Consider the following 20,555-nt stretch of genomic DNA (forward strand, 5'->3'; position numbering starts at 1 on the left):
AGATATTTGCTTACATGTGTATAAGCAATTTGCTGTATTATGAAGCCCCGGTGAGAGTGTGAGTGCGTGCACGCACGTGTGTGCGTGTGTGTGTGTGTGTGTGTGTGTGTGTGTGTGTGTGTGTGCGTGTGTGCGTGCGCACGTGTGTGTGTGTGTGTGCGCGCGCAAATGAGAAAGAAGCGCAGAGGCACAGCATTTCACGAGAAGGCAAACAATTCATTTTGGTTCCCAGGTATTAGATTTCAATCATCAGATCCTGTTATTCGCACGGAACAATATGAAATATATGCTGAAATGCCATCATAGTCATTTTCCCCTCTGAGACAAGTATGCAAAGTGAGGCATCATCTCAGCGCAGAAACCTCACCGGGTCCCTGCAGGGCTGTGAGATGTAGCTGCAAAAACTCAGCTTAAAAACAGCAGTGAAACAAAAAATGCAATTTGCTAAAGAAATGTGCTGGGGAGATGCACATTGCCATTTTGGGCCACACTCATTTCGTCTGCAAAGTGTCAATTTGGAACAACACCGCTACCGTCGATAGACTTACTACGTCCTCAGCCCTGGGTAACTCGGATTACAGTGCTGACCCTTCTCCGTGCTCCTGAGCTGCCCGCAATAGAAATTCAAGCCTTGGATCAGGCCAATCAAGGCTGTGTCTTACTCTGCATTTGTACAATACCTAGCACCATAGTCTATGGAAGTGGTTCCTAGCCTCTACTATAAGGGTGATAACAGATCACCACAAGGTCCTATTTTAAAAAAAAAACACAACTAGTTTGCTTGGCTGCTCTGCTTCCTGCCATTCAATATATCCACAGCTGGAAACAAGCTTACGACCCTCTCTTCCAAGTTGGCAGAGACCAGGGTGGATCGCCCTGACGTACCCAAAGATGAACAGGAATCTGTCTTTTGGGCTTCAGCACGATGGACTAGTTAGTGATCATCACACAGAGGAGCAGGGGATGAATGCCAGTGAGATGAGGCCCATTACTGCTCTCTCAGGTAGTTTCCATATCCACTGAGAGAACGTGAGTGAGGACTTACTGAAGAACAAGGTGGTGGGAGATGGAGAGGACAAAGACCGTCTGAGCTGGACAGCCAGGGGCACCCAGAGAAGATGAATTAACATTGTACAGAGAGAGAGAGCCTCACCTGGGTGGCCTGAAATCAAGCCTGGGTGGTGGGCACTCACAACTTTGCTCCCAGCTCTGATACCGATTCTTTCTGTATTCTTGGAAAAACACTTCACTTGACTTGGCCCCAGTTTTCCCAGCTATACAATGAAAGTGATAGTATTTGTCCACCTGGGATGTCCCAAGGATTAATTTCTTAGAAAAAGTCAAGTGCTTTAAAGTGCTGTGATGGTATCATATACTGCATGTCACCAGCAGAGTGAAGAAAGGCTCTCAGCAAGGTTAGGGAACTTAATTCTCCTGAATAAATAAAACATAAATAATAGATAAATTAAACACACTTCAGTCAGATAGATACATGCAGACTATATCACTACAGGTCATATGGCCATGGATCTAATTTAATTTATACTAATACCTTTATGTACTGCTCTTATGGTGTAAAGGGGTGGGTCTTAAAGTGATTTACTCTGGGAGCCTAAAGAAGCCTAAGTGTAAATGAACAACAAAGCCAGTATATGAGAAACTGGAATCTGGCACAAAGGATGGAGAGGAAACCAGCCAAACCCAATATACAAATCCAATGACCTCAAAAGTGATCTTGGATCAAACTGGGATCTAGCCTGGAAAAGAGCTTTCATTTCTGTTTTAAATAACCAGTATGTTTTACTTAGGAATTAAATGAAACTCTCAAAGCACCCTGTCCATTTAATATTTAATCCATTTTCTTATAATTGTATCACAAAAAGACAGAAGGCTTATGATTCTGCAGCACCTGTAACAATCATACCTTCAACCTGAGATGCAGTGATGTGTCTGCTAAGGAGTTGGTATTTCAAAGACACTGGAAGTAGAGAGCATCCATATTCTAAAGAAACTATAAAATGTGAAGAATTCATAGAAACGATCAAGTTGCACAAAAAAGGTGATAATGGAAAGCCCCATAGAAGCTATAAGCATTGCAAACATTGCAAGAGGTCTTCAGACAGGCAGAGAACCTCTCTTGAACAATAAGACGACGAGAGCAAGTTTTACAACAGGATAGACAGCATCCAAGGGAAAAAATTGGGATGGTGAAATGATTCTCACATTATTCTCACTAAATTCTACCTTCGGCTATGCTCACGCAGTCCCTATTAACCCTCAAGAGTTCTCCGTTTCGAAGGGAGTCACATGCACATCTGGAAGCAGAATTTAGCCCATTGGCAACAAACAGTAGGCAGACGATGAGAGATGCACACCAACTAAAGCAAACAAATGCAGCATTTCGAATACCCCATGCCGAGCCAGAAAGGTGCAATATATTTTGGAAAGAATAGTGCCTTAATTTCTAAAAAGTTCATATACAACTGCACGCACACATCCTTACCAGCAACTCGACTCCAAAATAGATGCAGTTACATAGCTACTGTGACCCCTACACTGAGCTTTTCCTCTCACAAATGGCCAGGCCTATATCTAAGGCACCTGTTTACCTTTACAGAAAAGACCTCACTTGCCCAGCAATTGCAGCCACCACATACACAGATTAGCAATCAGACTGTCCCTTTAATTCGTTTCTTCCCATGATGTTTCCTTTGCACTTTCTACTCCAACAACGTGAATCCCCAATTTTTTCAAATGAAAAATTCATCGCAGAAAGGAACCACGTAATTAAAGAATTCTTCAGGTTCAAGGGGCTAGTGGGGAGTATTAACCTTTCCAAATTGTGACAAGAATATCACCATGTTCTCAGTTTCACTTGCTACTGAATATGTACTTCTGCATGTGCAGTAGCATGTCTATCTTTTAAACAAAAGCAAGATAGAGTCTTAAAAACCCCCCACCTTGTTTCTAATTGCCCCTCCATGAGCCAACTCTCCAAAGAAGACATTACTTGCCAAGACCATGCAAACGCACACTTCACCATTTTATAATCTCACATGTGGAATGAACATCATAGTTCCCTCTGGTGCTTTAAAACAGCAGGTACATAAAATTACTAAAATGCATAACAGCAAACCATCCTACTCCAAAATCCCTGAAATAAAACAGGAAACTCACAGAGCCTCTAGTCCCCTGGGGTGTCTTCTTCCCTCATGTACCCCGGCTGGGCCCTTTTATGCTCTTGCTAATCCCTGCCTTTGAGAACCAAAGGTTTGATGTGTCACATTTTATTTGCCAATTCTCTTTTTGTCAAGCAAGTCAAATGGCACCGTCTTTATTAAACAGTGAGGTGACTACCCAGGTCCTCAGCTGCTGCAAATAGACTCCACTCCACTGAGGGTCTGGCCTTTGAATTCAGTGGTGTTTCTATGGATTTCCACAACACAATTGCAGTCCTGAATGTTCTCTCCAAGTTAAGCGTATTGCTGCTGTGTGTTCCTAATTGTCATTTGGAGCTAGTAACTCTTATTTGTATAAGAGATCAAAGGTAGCTACTGAGTGCACATTGGCAAGACTTGACAACAGAGACGAGACTCTGTGAGTTTCATTTTGCAAATGGCTTGTGTGAACAATTCTTCACGTTTCAAGCTGCTTAGGTTCAGATTTCAAACACCCGCCCTCCGAGGCCCAAAGTGTATGGGACTAGACCCATCTCAAATATTAACCCTTGCGCAGCAGGTTTGTCGCATGCAGGGCTGCTCTACTTTCCCTACAAAAGTCCCCGCTGATACTAGTAGAAATCTAAAGAGGAGGTGATAAATTCAGCAATACAGCGAGTGCGTTCTACTTGGATGTGCCGGTAATATGCAAGGGCAATCAAGTGGGTAACAGGTACAGATCATAAATCAGAGCACTAATAATGAAAACTCAGATGGGGATGCATTGCTTGGCCAAAATCCTCTTAGTGTGTGCATCTCCTGGGTTCCACCTTGGAGAATATGTCCCAACTCACAGGGCTACTTCATCGCAACCTCTAGTTTTGCACTCAACTCCCAGTTTTTCCCCTTGTGGCTTCATTTGGATCATCATGGGATAGTTTCATCTGGATGCCTTTCTAAAAAGAAGGGTGATTCTATGGGCAAAAAATAAAGAAATCTAGTGGGGGGGGGCGTTCTGTTGGCTGTGTAACACACCTGCTGAATGACCCTGGACATATCACATATCTGTTTCCCCTTTTATCCTCTTGCACAGCCATGCATTTCTCAGAGAGGTACGGTGGGTTTTTCAAGCCTCAGATGGAAGCAATGGCAATGGGAATTGATACCCCAACATTAAGGTTAGTAACTTTGAAAGTTTGGGATTGGGGCCTGCAGCTGGATCCAGAGCAGAGAAGTCCTACAATGACTATGGCAGCAGAGTTCCTGTGTGTGAGTCTAACTCACAAAACGGCACCGTCTCAAAAAGAGGAGTCAAGATGGTTGGGCAGGTTGGCCATTAGGTTGGCACTCGGGAAAGATGAGCTCCATCACCTGCCTTGCTGCAGATGACTGTGCAACCGTAGGTGCTCTGCCCCTGCCTCCCCATGCCAGGCTGCATCACACTATACCATGCGGTAGTGCTTTGGGTGCACTATTTCCTATAACAAAGCAGTGTAGCTACCTGAGTGCAGTGCTGCAGGCTCTTTCTTTCTTATGAACATAAGTACACCACTTCCAGTTCAGGAGGCAACACATATGGAGCATCCCGGTGTGATTCAGCATGGTGAGCAAAAGGTTTAATCATGCCCTCTGTGTCTTCAGTGCCCATTTACAAGATGGGGAAACTAGCACTTCTCTAAGACACAGAAGTGCAGTGAGAATAAATACATTAAAGATTGAGAGGCAACCAGATACTATGGGAATTAGGGGCCTGATGAGCACCTTCGATGGGTTTTGTTTTCTTTTTAGAGGAAGCACATGCCTTATAATGGATGGTGACATGCAGCAGCTAAGCTTTATGCGGCAATAGGTATGGTTTGCTGCCTTTTTCTTTTAAGCACAGAACAAAAAGAAGTGGGCAAGCATCACGGATGAAAAATGTAAAACAAAAATCTAAGCACAGCTGCTACAGGCGCTCTTTGGGGTTAGCAATGCTTGATTTACAGCAAGGCTATAATTTTTGCAGGCTAAGATCGAGGTGGTGGCAAAGTGGGGGACATCAAGTCTGAGCTTGGGGAAGAGGGGGAAGGAGGCTGGTGAAAATGCTGGTATTTACTTACTGTAAATGTTGAGCCTATAAAACGTTCCCCCACACAGCAGCCTAAAGTACCGGGCAGACAACAACAATAGCATGCTTGAATGAAGTTGTATATTGTTCTGTGGAAGCAGCAGAAAGCTCGCAGCAGAGCTGAGGTGAATAACAAACCAGGTCTTCTTGGTGTAACTTATAGGAACAAACCAACACTTTCTGATAGTGTCGAGCCTGGCAAAACAGATAGATACGGCAGCTATTTACCTGAGTGTATCTTTTCACCAAAGGTGAGAGGGAACGAATTTCCAGGGTGCCACCTGAACAACACCTACTGCTCCAACAACGCAGAGACAAAGGAATCCAAGTTGCTCATAAACCAGGCCAATCTTCACAGGAAACATATGAAAGGAAGTACTGGCCGGAAAAGACACAGGTAATGTTTAAAAGAGCTTGTGTTAGCATTCGCTCGCAGCTCTGTTCCTGTCACCTCACTCGCAGACCATCTTCACCAGGGATTATAAAGGTGACCCATGTTTTAGTCCTACCTCTGGCATCTTTCGATTAAAATGAATTTGTTAAGGGGCATTAATTTCTGGGGGTTAATGAGGTGTGTGCATCTTCTGGCACACTTAAAAGTATAAGGCTAAATGCTGCTCTCAGTCATGACAGTGTAACTTTGGATTAACACTGCTAGCGCCGATTTACACTTGGGAAATGGAGAATTACTTTTGGCCCATAAGGTGTAGCTTACGACTTCAGCTCTCAGTGACCTCCCTGCTCCAACAGCAGCTCAAGGGCAAGCTCTGGTTGGAGAGGGGAGCTTGCAGTGACGTGACAGCTAATGGGTCTATGGAGCTAGGGGTTTGCATGGGACCGCTGCCCTCCAGTCCCAGTTCTAGCTGCACCTTGTGTCCACTTCTTTTATTAATTGTCATGTTTGTCTGTTTATTTAATGAGGTATGCAGCAGCCTCTAGTGGTGGACAGGAGGAAACCACACAGTTCAACTGCTGGAGCAGGAAATTTGGGGGACGCAAATTCTTCTATACAAGGAATTGGTTCAGCAGAGTAGCCATTTCTAGCACAGCCTGGAAACCATTTGCTGCCGCACACCGTAAGGTGACTCTAGCCCTTCACCCCCATATTTATGAACAGTAGAAAGCAAGCACGCGGTCTGGTACGCTTTTAATCCTGCTGTAGCTCCCTTGCAGGCAAACATGGCATGTTCAGCTGTCACCTACCGGACTTCAGCAGCACAACATGGCATCCTCTGCAGCCATGGTCCAAATTCCTACTGGTGTCCTCACCCACCATCTCCTAAGCTTTACTACGAGGCAAGTAGGGTTCCTTCCCCCCTGCTTTCCAGTATAGCAGGGAAGTACCAGCTCCACAATATCCAATCTGAGGCCTGGAGAAGCCACAGGAAGAGGGAGCAAAATGCGCAACCCTAAGATATCACATCTGCCCAAAGCAGCTTGCCTGCCAACCCTCTGTAATGAATCTGGCACCTTAGGTAAGTCATTTAATACGTCTATGCCTCAGTTTACCCATTGTTAAGATGGGTACTAGCTGGATTCTGAGGCTTTATTCAGTTTTTAATAGCTTTCCATTCAGATGCTTGTATCAGCAGGTTTTCTGCCTGAGAAAGGTGCGAGTGGAAGACCAGGATGTGTCCTGAAACATTTACTCTGCTTTCTGTAAAAGGGCACCGAGCGCTTTGATTCAGGGCAGTAAAAGCAATATGAGATGAATCAAGGACGCAGGCATACAACGGTTATGACTTGTTTTCACTGCCACACCTGCAGATTGCTTGGAGGTCAGCTGCCATTTTGCGAGGCAGAGTGGAAACAACACGTGGCAGAGAAGACCACACTCTGCCCTCCCTCTGCAGAGCTTTATTTCTTCTTGGTTTCTCATTTTCTTTCAGCTAAGGTAGACATGCATCAGGCTGAAAGGGCTAAACACGGTGGGAAAAATACAGCCAGCTCTGCAGAGGAAGGAGGCCATAAAAGTGCAAATGATGATTATCTCAGGTTCTATTAAAGTCAACAGGAGCTTTGCATTGACTTCAGTGGAGCTGCATTATGCCTCTTAGATCTCAGACTACTCATTCCTTTCCTGGAGCCGGGTCAGAAATTCACCAAAGTCCACAAAAAGACTCCTAGGGATTGCAACGGTTTTGGTTCAGGCCCTTATCTTTTCTTAGCCAGAAAGAGGATTGGAGATTGAGAAAGAAATATCAGGTACTTTGCTAGATTTCTCCCACCGCTCTTCTCTACCATGGGATCTCAGCACCCCCCTTCCAAATACAGACAAATCCCTGTAGATCACATGTGCTTACTAGGACCTAAAAATCTTACCTGGAAAGGTATCTTATACTGTCGGCATTCCCACTATCCCCCATGCTCGGAGCAACCGGATCTTCCATCTGGCTCAGTTGTGTAATTTTCTGAAGTTTCTTAATGACAGGATGCAGTTCTAAAGTGGATTCTTCTGCAAAAGCCTAATGAGTAATTTGGGGGGCTCATAAATGGGCCACATATACGATCTGAAAGCTCCACCGAAGTTCTGTGGAGATAGATAATATCCTAGCTGAGCCTGGTTTGCAAAGGCTTCTTTCATAGCCTGGACCTGGATTCCTGTTTCATTCTTCTTGATAACAAAGGATAGCTTTCCTAAAACACAGACACAAGACATTTTAGTATACAATACTGTCAAGCTCTTCTTTTGCTTTTAGTTACCTGTTGGCACCCAGACAATATTGCAATAAGTGATTTAAAAATAGGCTAGATACTACATTCGGGGGTGTGGGAAGGAGGCAAAGAGGGATGGATGGATAAACACAACATTTTTCCTCTAAGTACTCATCCAGCTATCTGAAGAGTAGTTTCCAGGAATTTCTTCTACAGTTACCATTGAACGTGTGTTAACAACACAAGTCTGATTCACCAGCAATAACTCCAGGGTACGTTAGAAGTCAGGATTCCTGGTTTTTGTGCCCAGATCTGCCACTTAGCTGAGTACAGCAATATTTAGCTATTTAGCTATTTTGGGAATGCCAGGAGGTTTAATAGTTAACCAACTGTGAATTGCTGTGCGATCCATGCATGACAGGCATTCTGCAAGGACAGGGCATTATCTAGTTACCACAAATTAAATTCCTAGCCCTTTTTTAAGGTCAACAGGAACCCCAATATCTGGTAGCAGTTTGTCCCAAACTATATCTATTTCAGTGAGATTCTCCTTATGACTCCCCCAGTTTTGCATCATGAAGACAGTTCAACAGCCCCTTTTTCCAGCTCATCACTAACAGAAAATAAACCACAGCACCAGTCTCCTCTCAAACAGCTTTGGGCTTCCTGTGCCATTGGACTTCAGCCTCCACTCAAGCCCCCACACATACCCTTTTCACTGCCTTCACCCTAAATTACATTTCTCGTTAATATTATTTCAAACCCTGCCCTGACATCCAGGTAAGCTATATCCTTCGGCTTTCCTCGGGCCTATTATTTGTGCCACATCCTCAAAAGCCTCATTTCTGAAGAGGTTTCAAATGCCTTGTCTGCTTCCCGCCAACTTTGCTTAACATTTTTTGGAGGGCTCCAACGTGGAGCTGCAGTTTTCTGGAACTTTTGATATCTTAATTCCTCCATCAATATTTCTTCTCTATCTATCAGAAAATTTATGTCACCTCCTGGCATCTGCTCCTCCACCTGCCTTTGTGAACACTGAGGTATAACAGTCTTTAATTTTTTTTTAAGCAATGTCTATCAATAAATAGCTCTTGTCAGCTCTTAGGGCCCTACTGTCTTCCCTTTGCTGACCTCTTGCTCCTTTCACACGTGCAACATTTCTTATTATTTATTATAACCTCTTCTTTCATTTCCCAACCTTGCTTGTCTTATCACTCCATTATGCTCTCAACTTCACTCTCTCCCTGCAAGTCCTGGCCTGAATGTTGGTACTTCCTTTTTTCTCCCCCCTGCAGCCTTTTATACCCAGTTCATTTATTGTACTATAATCCCTGTGTTGCTGCTCAGACATCGCTCTATACATGCTTGCCATTTTCCTTTGGTATACCTGGCTTTACTTGCTTTCAAAGTTCCACTTGATTCTTCCCAAATCACTACTCCTAAAATTCAACGGCTCTCAATTTTTTTTCCCTGGGCTCCTGCTTATTTTTTGATGACAGGTATGCATAGACTGTGGTCAATCCAATACCTGTAGTCAACATGAAGTATCATCAGATATGAAATCCATAACCCTTACAGCTTCTAAAGTCCATTAACAGGCTAAGAACCTTTCTTGGGCAAAATTTCCATTTGCTTCAGTGGAAATCACACTTGGAAATATTCTGGATCAGTGAGTTTGCAACAGTATATCCTAGCAAAAAACATTGAAAATTTTTCTAGAGAAAATTCCAAATTAAATTTTGTTCTTTATAAAAGCCTTTTAAGACTTCTGGTTCTTCATCACGTTCCTTCTTCGCACTCAGTGGCCGTCTGGCCGGTCACCTGCTTACTGCCTGCCCTGGCTGCAATGCTGATCCATAATGAATCCTTCACATCTCTCAGCTGTGGGATAGGGATGTCCACCTTATTCTCATGAAAGTAAATTTTGCAAACCCGTATCCGGTTATAGACCTAGCAGAAAATAGCCATTCTAAAGGGGACCCCTTTTAACTGCCCCACATTTCTTCTACGTTTTTGTGTCACTGATATTAATAGATTTCCCTGGTTATCCCTCCCCATAGATATTCAGAGTTCGTGTGGTTTAGTAGCACTGCCTTGGACACTTCATGGGACATGGGAACCAATAAAAAGACATTCATGAAAATGACCATTTCAAGGGAGATAAAATATAATTCTGTGAAATGGATTTGCTGGCACTCCTCACCAAATTTAGCACCTATTAAATTATAGAGACCATTATTTCTCTTACGCAGAAAATTCTGAAACTTTCCCTCAAAGATATATTTTATTGTTTTAAGTGGGGTTTAAATCCATTCTGCTCCTCGTAATAAATTTCTGCATCTGAATCTTCTTAGCGATACAATGGGTTCGACTTCTACTCCCAAGTGGACTGATCAAATACAATACAACAATACTATACTGCTCCCATTAAAACCGTTAAGGGGCCATTTTGCAGCACAGCAATGCTTTTCATAGGTAACGTGGTTTGAGATTTGGGTTTTCTCCTAATACGTATTGCTGGCTAGTACACTGAGTTTCCCCACCGTGTGTTTTTTTTAACAAGCCAAGATTTGGTCAATGCTTAACTAACCTCACTAAAGACACAACCAAGTGACAGCAAAGTAAATCCTCTTAGAGAGAGAATCCTGGAAAGTCTCGAGTCCTCTCCAGATCGCGCCCCCCTGCTTTCCTTCAGGATATCTCACGTCCTAAATTGTGTCAGCTAAATCGCTGGCCTGTGTGATTAACAAAATTAATGTCTGAGCACACAGAGCGATCAGGAAGCGGTCTTTGTTCTCCAGTTGAGTAATGGCACCAGGAGCAGGCAAGGAGGGCATCGCGTCGGCACCTGGAGAGCCTGCAGCCAGGCTTGCTTTCTTACAGCCGGACTTCCTTTGCCTGGCTGCCCAGACTAAGACGGACTAGGGCTAATTAGTCTGAACATTAATGTGCAAAGGGAGTCAAGTCACAGAAGAAAAAAAAAAAAAAAAAAAAAAGCAGCATGGGAAGAGAGGGGTGGGATGGTGGTGCAAAATGACCCAGGAAGTAAGAATGACCTTGCGATATTGGGCCGTGGAACAGCCCTTCTACGGATGCCTGAAGGAAACCACATGTCAGAAGTACTTCCCAGTGGATGTTGTTATAGACGTGTGCGCCGGGGAACCATAAGCGTGGAGGGGAAATGAGAGGAAGACCTGTCCCATTTGATCACAGAGCAGGGAGAAGGGGGAAGTATGGGGCCGCACCTTTGCAACCAATTTTTTTTTTTTTTTTCCCTTTTTAACATCAAGAAACTTTGAAACACCTGCAGTGGGAAACAAAAGGTTAATTAAAAAGAACCCCAGTCTTTGCACTAAGCTGATTGCTGGGACTCCTGCCAGCCTGGGAAGGTTAAAAAGCTCAAGCATGCGTGGGCTGCGGGGGGAATGGCTAAAATTTACAGCCAGCTCCCTGGAAAGTCACAGTTCAGCTGTTCTCCCGGAGCAGGTGCTCATGGGAGCGGGCCTGTCCCTTTCAAAGCGTGAAGATTGATGAAGCCTTCGCTCTCACCAACTGTAAATATACAACCAGCCTTGTCAGAGCAGGTTTGTAACATCACTTGCTGACAGCAAGAAATTTTTTTTAACCTCCTAAACATATATATATACACACACACACACACACACACACACACACACACCATGCACACAAAAAAAAGTACCAAATAAGGTTTTTTTTCTCAGTAAACGGGGAAAAAAAAAGCCAGTAAATAAAAGAGTGGGAAATACAGTCATGTTTTGCATGCCCGGAGAGAGAATGCACCACGGCACAGAGGCGAGATGTTCGATTCTGCCCTTCGGAAAACAAGATCTTCTTTTGCAATCACAATCAATGGCCAACCCCTGAAAGACGGGCTCAGACTTGGCGGTGGCAGTACCGGAGCCTGGCTACATTGCACAAGTTGGACAGGTAGTTACTGGGCATCTGTACATGGAGTTGAGGCACTCGGTGGCTTCTGAGAGAAGTCACTGGAAAGACAAAAATATCACTATGACACATGGCCCTTCTGTGGCACCTGCAGTGCATTGCGGTCAAAGCGCCCTGCCCAAATACGAGTGACTTAAGCCACGCAACTGCTTCCTCGGTGATGGGGTCATATTATTCTCAATCTAAAAAGTCCAAGAAATGAAGGCAAAAAAGCTAGCTGGGACTTTCAGAGACACCTAACGGAGTCCATTGGTCCACTCAGCCCAGGGTCACAGTGTGGGCAGCCAGGTGTCTTCATCCCCAAGGATAAGTCAACAAATGTGGGGAGAAGGCTGGCTACACATCACCTGATCGTGCTTCGGGAGGTGGCCAGCTGGCTCCCCAGGCTGTTAGCTCCTGAATTTCTGATGGTTTCCTTTTATTTCAGATGTACAATATACATCCATCCAATTCGCCTCCTAAGCCAGAATAAATAGGTTCATTTCTCATGGGCCTCAGGACTGAGCTATGTCCTCAGAAGATGACTGGATTAGTAGGAAGTAGTGGCCTTCATGCTCACCTTAGGAAGGGTGTTTTAGCATCTGGTTAATCAAGCAAATGGCTCGGTAACAGGGGTCAGGTCGGGCGCTTTCCAAACACAGCTATTAGAGCTCCTTAGGATTCAAAAGGAATCATACAAGAGCAAGATGTAGCATGTGACAAAGCAATCCGGCACCAAGGAAGATGATGCCTGGGAGAGGGAAAGAGACGCTGCACTCATGGACCCCTGCCTGCTCCCACCCTGTGCTACAGGAATGAAACCTTCCTATTCTTCAGCAGAGATTTATTTCCCCTACTGAGGGAACCGTCTCCACCACTGAGTAACAAAGGGGCACAGGAAAAACCAGCAGAGAAAGGCACACTGGCAAAACCGGATCCATTGGAATCAATAAGACTCTTTCCACTGACTTTTGGTGCGCACCGGATCTGGCTTTTGAAGGCCAAACTACTTTGATGGCTGGAAGCATAATTTCTATTCCTGTATGAGTTTCTGTACTGTCTTGTACCAAAATTCATTGATGGCTTTACTGCACCTGTGACAGGATAAAGCAAAATAATTCTGCAGTGTTCTTTACTTGTGCTGGAAAATCTCTCTCTCAACATTTCTCCAAGGCAAAATTTCTGGGCAGCTGGATTTTTCTTACCTAATGTCTTAAAATTTCCCAAATTGGGAAAAACATCAGTATTTCCTTTTGCTCCACTGCTTCTGTTTTATAGCTTCCTGCTACTCATTTTTAATAGTTTCCCTGACTCTACTTCATCATGGTTTAACAAAACATTTTTTGGGCACCCCAAATTCCTTTGCAGGTTACACCCTGGATCATTTATTTGAACTCATTAAAAGCCTGTTAGTTGTATCTTTTAGCAGTCTCTGCGTTTCTGATGTAATCACACTCAGACCTTGCTTGACTTTAAATACAGCAAGGATTACTTTCAATGTTTCAATGGCACTTGCTGGCAAATGTTTAAAAAAAGTCATGAGGCTAACATTATATTCGCAAACCATCACGTTATTCAGTCTGCTTGTATGTTATATCCCTTCCCTCAAATCCTTTGACTGACTTGTCTATTTAGATTGTAAGAATTTTAGGACAAGGGCTGTCATTGTCTCTTATTGCCTGTTTGCACAGTACTTCATACAATGGAGTTCGGATCTCAGTTGAGTGTCCCTGGCACAACCACCGTAGCAATCACTAGACTTCTTTCTTCTCTAGTGATTTCCCGTGAAAAGTTCTTGGAATGGGAGTGTGTCCACAAAGTGTAAAAATGATAGACAGAGAGAGATTTAATTGTCAGTGGTAAAAGGAAATTCATACCAGTCCAAGTTCAGGTACCCATCAGTTTTACCAATAGAAATGGAGCAATCCTTCTCAGGGAAAATGCAGGGGGTCTGCTCCCGTCGCAGTGAATGACAGAAGTCAAAACTCACACTGGTTTCACTCATAGATTCATAGAGATATTAATAGATGTATAGATTGTAAGAGGCTGGAAGGGACCTTGCAAGATCATCAGGTCCAGCCCCGCTGCACTAGGCAAGAAAGACAACTGGGGTTAGGCGACCCCAGCAAGGTGGCCGTCCAGTCTCCTCTTGATGTCCCAGGTAGGCGATTGCACAGTCTGGACACCCACTGTGAAGTTTTTCCCAGTGTTAAGCCTGAAACTGTCTTCCAGGAGTTTGTGGCCATTGCTCCTGGTTTTCCCCAAGGGTGCTCTGTTGAACAGCTATTCGCCAAGCCCTTGATGTACTCCTCTGACGTAGCAGTAAGCTGCTACCAAGTCCCCACTCAGCCTTCTCTTTTTTAGGATGAAGTGCCGCAGGTCCCTCAGCCTTTCCTCGTATGGCTTGTCTTGCAAGTCTCTGATCATACCGGGGGCTCTCCTCTGGACTCTCTCAAGCTTCTCCATGTCCTTGTTAAAGTGCAGTGCCCAGACCTGGATGCAGTCCTCCAGCTCCGGTCTCACCAATGCTGAGTAAAGCAGAAGAATCACCTCCTTGGTTTTGCTTGAGATGCATCAAATGATGCATGCCAGAATACCGTTTGCCCTGCTGGCTGCAGCCTCGCACTGACGGCTCATGTTCTTACTAGAGCAGGACCTGGCTCAGAGGGTGCATTATATGCAAAACCACAGTGAAAAGCATGCTCCTCCTGCAATCCAATATTTACAGCCCAGAATTCCACTCGTGCCTTTTGCGTGAGCTAAAATGGTTAGAACAATTTTCCTGTCCCATTCAATCTTATCCCTCAACAACAGCATTGTCATCCACCTCACCCTTTCCCCGCCTAATTTTATGCAGCCTCCTCCTGATGTTTAAAATTCCCTGTTATTTGCCGGGTTCTGCCATAACTCTGTTATTTCACTGGTACTTCACATGCAAACATGCTACCCCAGTGCAGCAATCAGAGGCCAGGAAGCCTGTGGGAGTGGTGGAAACTGTGAGCTTGGGGGTCTGAACTCCTAGTTGTCTTTCATGGGGAAAGACATGTAAAAGGCCTTGCTCTCTGGAAATCCACTTAATCTCCTGCACCCAACATGGGCTTTTCCCACACAGGAGACAACGTGGAATGCAATTACATACTTACCGGCCTAATCCAAAACCCAAAGATATCAAGGTTCCCGTTGATTTCAGGGAGACTTAGACCATCCAAGCTTCCAGTATGCCTAACGGATAGACTCTCCAAACACGATCAAAAGCCGTTTCTCAAGCTGGTTTCACTCTGAAAACCCCAGAATTGGCTTCAGCAGAAGCTGCTTGAATGCTCAGACATCCCCCCACTACCCCCCCACCAGAAAGGCAATTATTGCAAGAGGAAATTAACACAGTTGCCAAAAAGTTTTGAACCTGATGATGCCGCCCGTGGGACCAATGGCAAAACGCACGTGACTTTTAATGGGACCAGCAACAGGAGCTTCAGGCCCAATTCCATCCTTTTACAAAACCTGTGCCAGGTGGGAGTACAACTCAACGGGTAGCGTGACGTGCTCAGGTTGCAAATGACACCGCAAAGCATGAGGGAGGATTTTTTTTCAGTTCAGTTTTCTGTTCCACTGTAAGCTTCCCAGTTAGCTCCACATCCCTCTCCCGCCCTTCTTCGTTTTCAACAGTACCATTTCTTCTGCCCATCTTTCAGTCTCCATTTTACATGTTGAAAATACCGTCCTCCTGCTTTTGTGCTCTCTCTGCTGGGTAGACATAGCTCCATTCCTCCCTCTCAGGTCTCTCTCTCACTTAGATAGTTTCCCAGCAGTTCTCAGACTTCCCCATAGCAGAAGCCCCTTCCCCATAATAGGATGCACAACCCCTTGTTGTCACCTAGCCAGGTTCTGGCAGGGATCCTCCCCCCTTTAGCAACATAGGAGGGATGTGGTTACAGCCCCAAACTCAACACCTCTGTTCTAATACCACTGTTGCCATAATAGCTAAGGCCGTGACCACACAGTAAACTTATGCTCAGCACTGGTGCCCTTAGGCACCCTGCCTCATAAGCAGCCTCATAAATCAGAAGCGGTACAGGCACTCAGTGCTACAGGCAGGCTAACCAGCACGCAGGCTAATGAGTCTGCCCCCAGTGCCCTTCCCAACTTTCTTCTCCTGAGCCAGCAACGAAAGCTAGCCACGGAGACCTCTGCACCCATGTTGAACTCCATTGATTTTAATGGGGTCTACCCACAGGCCCATCCGAGAGTAAGACAACGAGTTAACTAAGGCCCCTCACATACAATAATAAAGCTTTCTTCTTTTTACATTTCTTTTGATGCTTAAATCTGATCGAGCTGAGCCAGAACTGAACATGAACAGCTACATGCTGCTCTGAAGCATGTGGCTTTGCTCTTTTGGCAACGTGTTTATCCTGGAGAAATTGGACTCGTTCTATTTCACTCCTTTCAAACCACACTTCCAATCATTTAAGAAGGGGTTTAATTGAAGATTCAGCTCATAAAAGGTATTGCCGTGTTAAAACGGCATTTTTACAAGCAGTAATTGTGTTAATGGAGTACAATCTACATCGGACAGACTTAGGAGGGCAAATGAGGCTTGTCCTTGTCTCAGTCTTGCATCCATCCAGCGCTCCCCAAGCCTTCCTCATATCCTAACGATCACTTAGATGTATGGTCTGTAAAAGGAGCTGAATTACAAAGCATCATTGTGCTACCAGGGGGGCTTGGAGGTGTGGGGATTGGACAAAGAGCCTCTCGCTTCTACTGTGGTTTCAAATCCAGGACCAAAAGTTGTTCATATTTTATGGCCTGGGTTGGGCTGTCTTGGGTCATTTCCATCCCTGATGGAATGGCCACCTCAGATGGTGCAACAGGGGGGAAGAGAAGACAGACTGAAAGCCGGAGGTATTGTCCATTTCTGCTATAGCTCAAGAGAAGGGTCTATTTCAACGACAATCTCAGCAAAGAGGAGATGGACCGTGGTGCTTGATCCTTTTCCATTTTGGTGGTACTACCCTCAAACTTTGGGGATGAGGGAGGAGAAATGCAAACTTTCCTTCACTCTGCAAAGGCACAGCCTTCCTCTTCCATTCCTCTCCCCTTGATTCCTCCTTTTGCAGCAGTAGGACCCAGCCAGTCTTGGTATGGTGGCATGCTGGGCTGCGGGGAGGACACAGAGAAATGCCGTGCATTTTAGATCCCATTCCACTTGAGCGACATCACACATTTCAAGTCGGACCAAGCCAAGCAGATGCCAAGTCCCTCACAGAAGATGCTGAGTGACCTCAACTCCAGTGGAAGATGCAAATTAATCCTATGCCTTTGGCCTTTCACTTTCCACTTAACCTAATAAAACTATCCTGGGGGCAGTGGGGTTAAAAAGATCCATATTGTGTAGATTATCCACATTAATGTAGATTCCTGGGCTCAGGTTGGCACTGCACGGCTTGCCCTGCGTGGCACCCAGAGACAGGCATGTAATTTACCTTTAACAGGAAAATTATTGTACGTTAAATAAATACTAATTGATTATTTAATATATATGCATTGAGGGTTAACAGCTATATAATGAGCTCCTCTCCACTAGCAGAGCTGTTAAACGTCAATTAATATGGGTTTCATAATCAATTGATATTTAAAATGCCTTAAACTTTCCTACTTAGATTGTGAAGTAGCCGATCTTTTTGTGGGGAAAAAAAAGGGGGGGAAGGAGGGAAAGAGGCGGAAATATTTGCTGGAGGATTTACAACTAAGTAAAAAGTCACACACCTGTTATATCTCAGCTGCCTCGTATCAGCGGGTATTCACCAGACCCAGAAAGACGATCTCATCACATCATCAAGTGCTATGGTCTGTCTGACAACTGCACTCATGCACATGCTAAAAAGACACACAATAGGTGGGGTTCAGCTGCCCTGCTAAATATCTATGGTGGTTAGTTTATAAAGGTGCAAATCTACCCTGCCAGCATCTTAGTGACCACGATACAGACCCAACCTGCAAATGGAGTATTGCGCAAGGGAAAGCGCCCCAAGACGGAGTAGGATCCAATGTTATGGTAGGTGCTCACTCACACCAATGCGTCCCCATCCCCTCCCACCGACAGAATGGGACTATCATGGTTCTGGAGCAGGTTTTGCCATTCCAGTTTCTCCTGTAACTCATGATCTGAAGCTTTCCCATGCAGTGCCATGGGAGCCACGTCAGGACCCTACACCCTGGCTCCGATCTGGTAGTTAGCCATGTTAGTCTGAAGTCAGGCAGAGCACAGGGCAGATTCGTATCTCTGCATTAATCTAATTGCTTCCTAATCTCTTCGACAGTGCTACAAATCAGGATTAACTTGGTGCAAATCAGCAGGGCCCAATTCCCCAGTGACTACCTTGGGAGGCAAGTATGTGCAACAAGATATTAAATCAGAACAATGACATTTTACTCCAAGATTGCGCAGTGTAAAAATGACTACACAAGGTCAAGGGCAGCCGAGAATTAGCCCCAAATTAATCTACCAGTGTGAAACTGGTTATGTCGAACCCAAGCCTCTGAAATGGGAACAGCCCTACCTACACAGGAGAGAACAAGAACAGCATTTCCACCCATCCTTAGCAAATACAAGATGCAAATATTTAAAATCCTATAGCATCCTCCTTCTTCCTCAAGATGAAGCTTTCCTGAAGAAGTCTGTGCTGTGAGGTCCTTTGCCCTGACTCAGACATGAACATAGGTAGTTTGGGGCCCACATGTGATCCCATATAACCTGCATTTATTGTTCCAGCTACACTTGGATACACACTAAACAACATGAGATAAGCAGTAAGGAAACCATTTGTAACTAACTACACGATAAATATTAGGCACAAGACTTTCAAAGCTGACCAGAGGATTTAGACACGTAACTCCCCTTCTTTTTAATAAGTGCATTGCGTCCAAATCTCCCTTTTTAAAATACCCATCTAAGACTTTATTCCCTCTGCCCCACGTGCTCACACAAATGAATCATGTGCAAGCTGTTTGCGGATACACAAGGGAGAGCACAAGGAAGTTTTTAATGCAAGGGACAATCATAACACATTTACTGCCATTATCTAACAGTATTTCTTGTATAATTTCCTGACTGGAGGCTTTCAGACAGTTTCCACGATGTGACACAATTCTGCACGCCTTGCCAAAAACTCGCACTGGAAGAAAAATGAAAGAATCCCTTCCTTTCCCACTCTTGCCTTTTCTACACCCTGCTCCAACCAGATTCTCCTCCCCCGCATCCCCCTACTAATATTTAAGCAATCCCTCTAATTATGAACGTACTTCAAATCAAAATTACAGCCAAGCTGGATCAAAGGGGATGGGATACTCATCTCGGACCTCTTACCACAGCATACAAAAGCCTCTATTAATGCTTCAACTCAACTAGTGCAGCACGTGTTTAAGGCAACATACCTTGTACACACTAGACTTTTAAAGCATGGCACTTAAGACACTAGCTAACATATGCCAGTGTCATACCATAAATTAGGGGTAGGTGATTATTTGGGCCTGTTGGCCACATAGGGAGTTTGGGGGAGCTGTCATGACCTCCCTACCCCCAACAGCTCACTAAACTTCCCTAGGTGGGACAGGACCACGGGTGGGCAGGGAGCTGGCATGGGCATGGGCAGCAGCTTCAGCAGGGACAGCTCAGCCAGGGCCCCTGCTGCCCCAGCACTGCTTCTGTGCACCCCTTTCCATACACAGCTGATGCCGGCACACACCCAGTGCTGCTTCCCACGCTGGTGTAAGCTGCAGCCAGGGCCAGGATGTGCCTGTCCACCCAGCACAATGCAGCAGCCAAAGCTGCCAGCTCCCCATGGGCTGGATCCATAATTTTGAGGCTGCTCCCCCGTGGGCCAGATGCAATCAGCTGGGCCCACAGGACATATTTTGCTACCTTAAATCCTGGGGTAGACAAAGCCCTACGTCTTCCGCACTCGCTCAAGAATGCTGGGTTTTGCAAAAATGGTGGGTATTTATTTTTAAGAAACACCTACCTTTTAAAAAGAAACAATGAGACAGTGTCTTACTACATATTTGTACAGTACCTGACACAATAGGGCCTCCAACCTGATCGGGTCTTTTAGCTGTAATTGCGGTGACAAATAGGAGGAGGAAGAATGAGAAGAAACATTTGCATGGATTCGGCTAATGGTTATAAGGGAGCGGAGCTGAAGTCAATAGATACCTTTATATCAGCTGAGGATCTGGCCCCCAAAAATCACATCAGGTCTCATTTTAATGCCAGTATCCTTCTCAGTTTCTCTTTAATGGCAAACTAACAAACCGGGATCTTCTCTCATCCTTTCATCCCATCACCATAAGCATTGTCTCAGTCTCCATGCTGCAATTCCCAAGCAGAAACTGACACTATCATTCTACCATCACTTAGCCTGACAGCCCGGATATTTCACTCCTACTGATTTTCCTTGTTGTGCACCATTCGCGCCCATTAGTTCAACAGTGTAATTACTTCTTTAAAAAAAAAAAAAAGATTTTTTTTTTTTTTTGAGTCTGGGGGAAAAAAAAAAACCCAGTACTTAAACCAGAAAGGGCTATTGTGTTATGAAAAATCTTAAGGCAGGAAAATGAGCTAATTACTGGTGACATGTAGTTATGACTCGCAGTACCAGGTGCCTCTAGGGTCTGTAGCAAATGGACTA

General features: G+C 44.8%; 1 long non-coding RNA gene across 1 annotated transcript; it reads right to left on the bottom strand.

Annotated features, from left to right (window-relative positions):
* Positions 1 to 416: 416 nt before the first annotated feature.
* Positions 417 to 10,890, bottom strand: LOC109317145. The gene is made up of 3 exons (XR_002102989.1): positions 10,511 to 10,890; positions 7,588 to 7,902; positions 417 to 1,434 (listed from the first exon to the last, which is right to left on the bottom strand). It is a non-coding gene; the product is annotated as an uncharacterized LOC109317145 (long non-coding RNA).
* Between the last annotated feature and the right edge of the window lie 9,665 nt (positions 10,891 to 20,555).

Source organism: Crocodylus porosus, unplaced genomic scaffold, assembly GCF_001723895.1.
Source record: "Crocodylus porosus isolate Cpor-Errol unplaced genomic scaffold, CroPor_comp1, whole genome shotgun sequence".
Classification (NCBI taxonomy): domain Eukaryota; kingdom Metazoa; phylum Chordata; order Crocodylia; family Crocodylidae; genus Crocodylus; species Crocodylus porosus.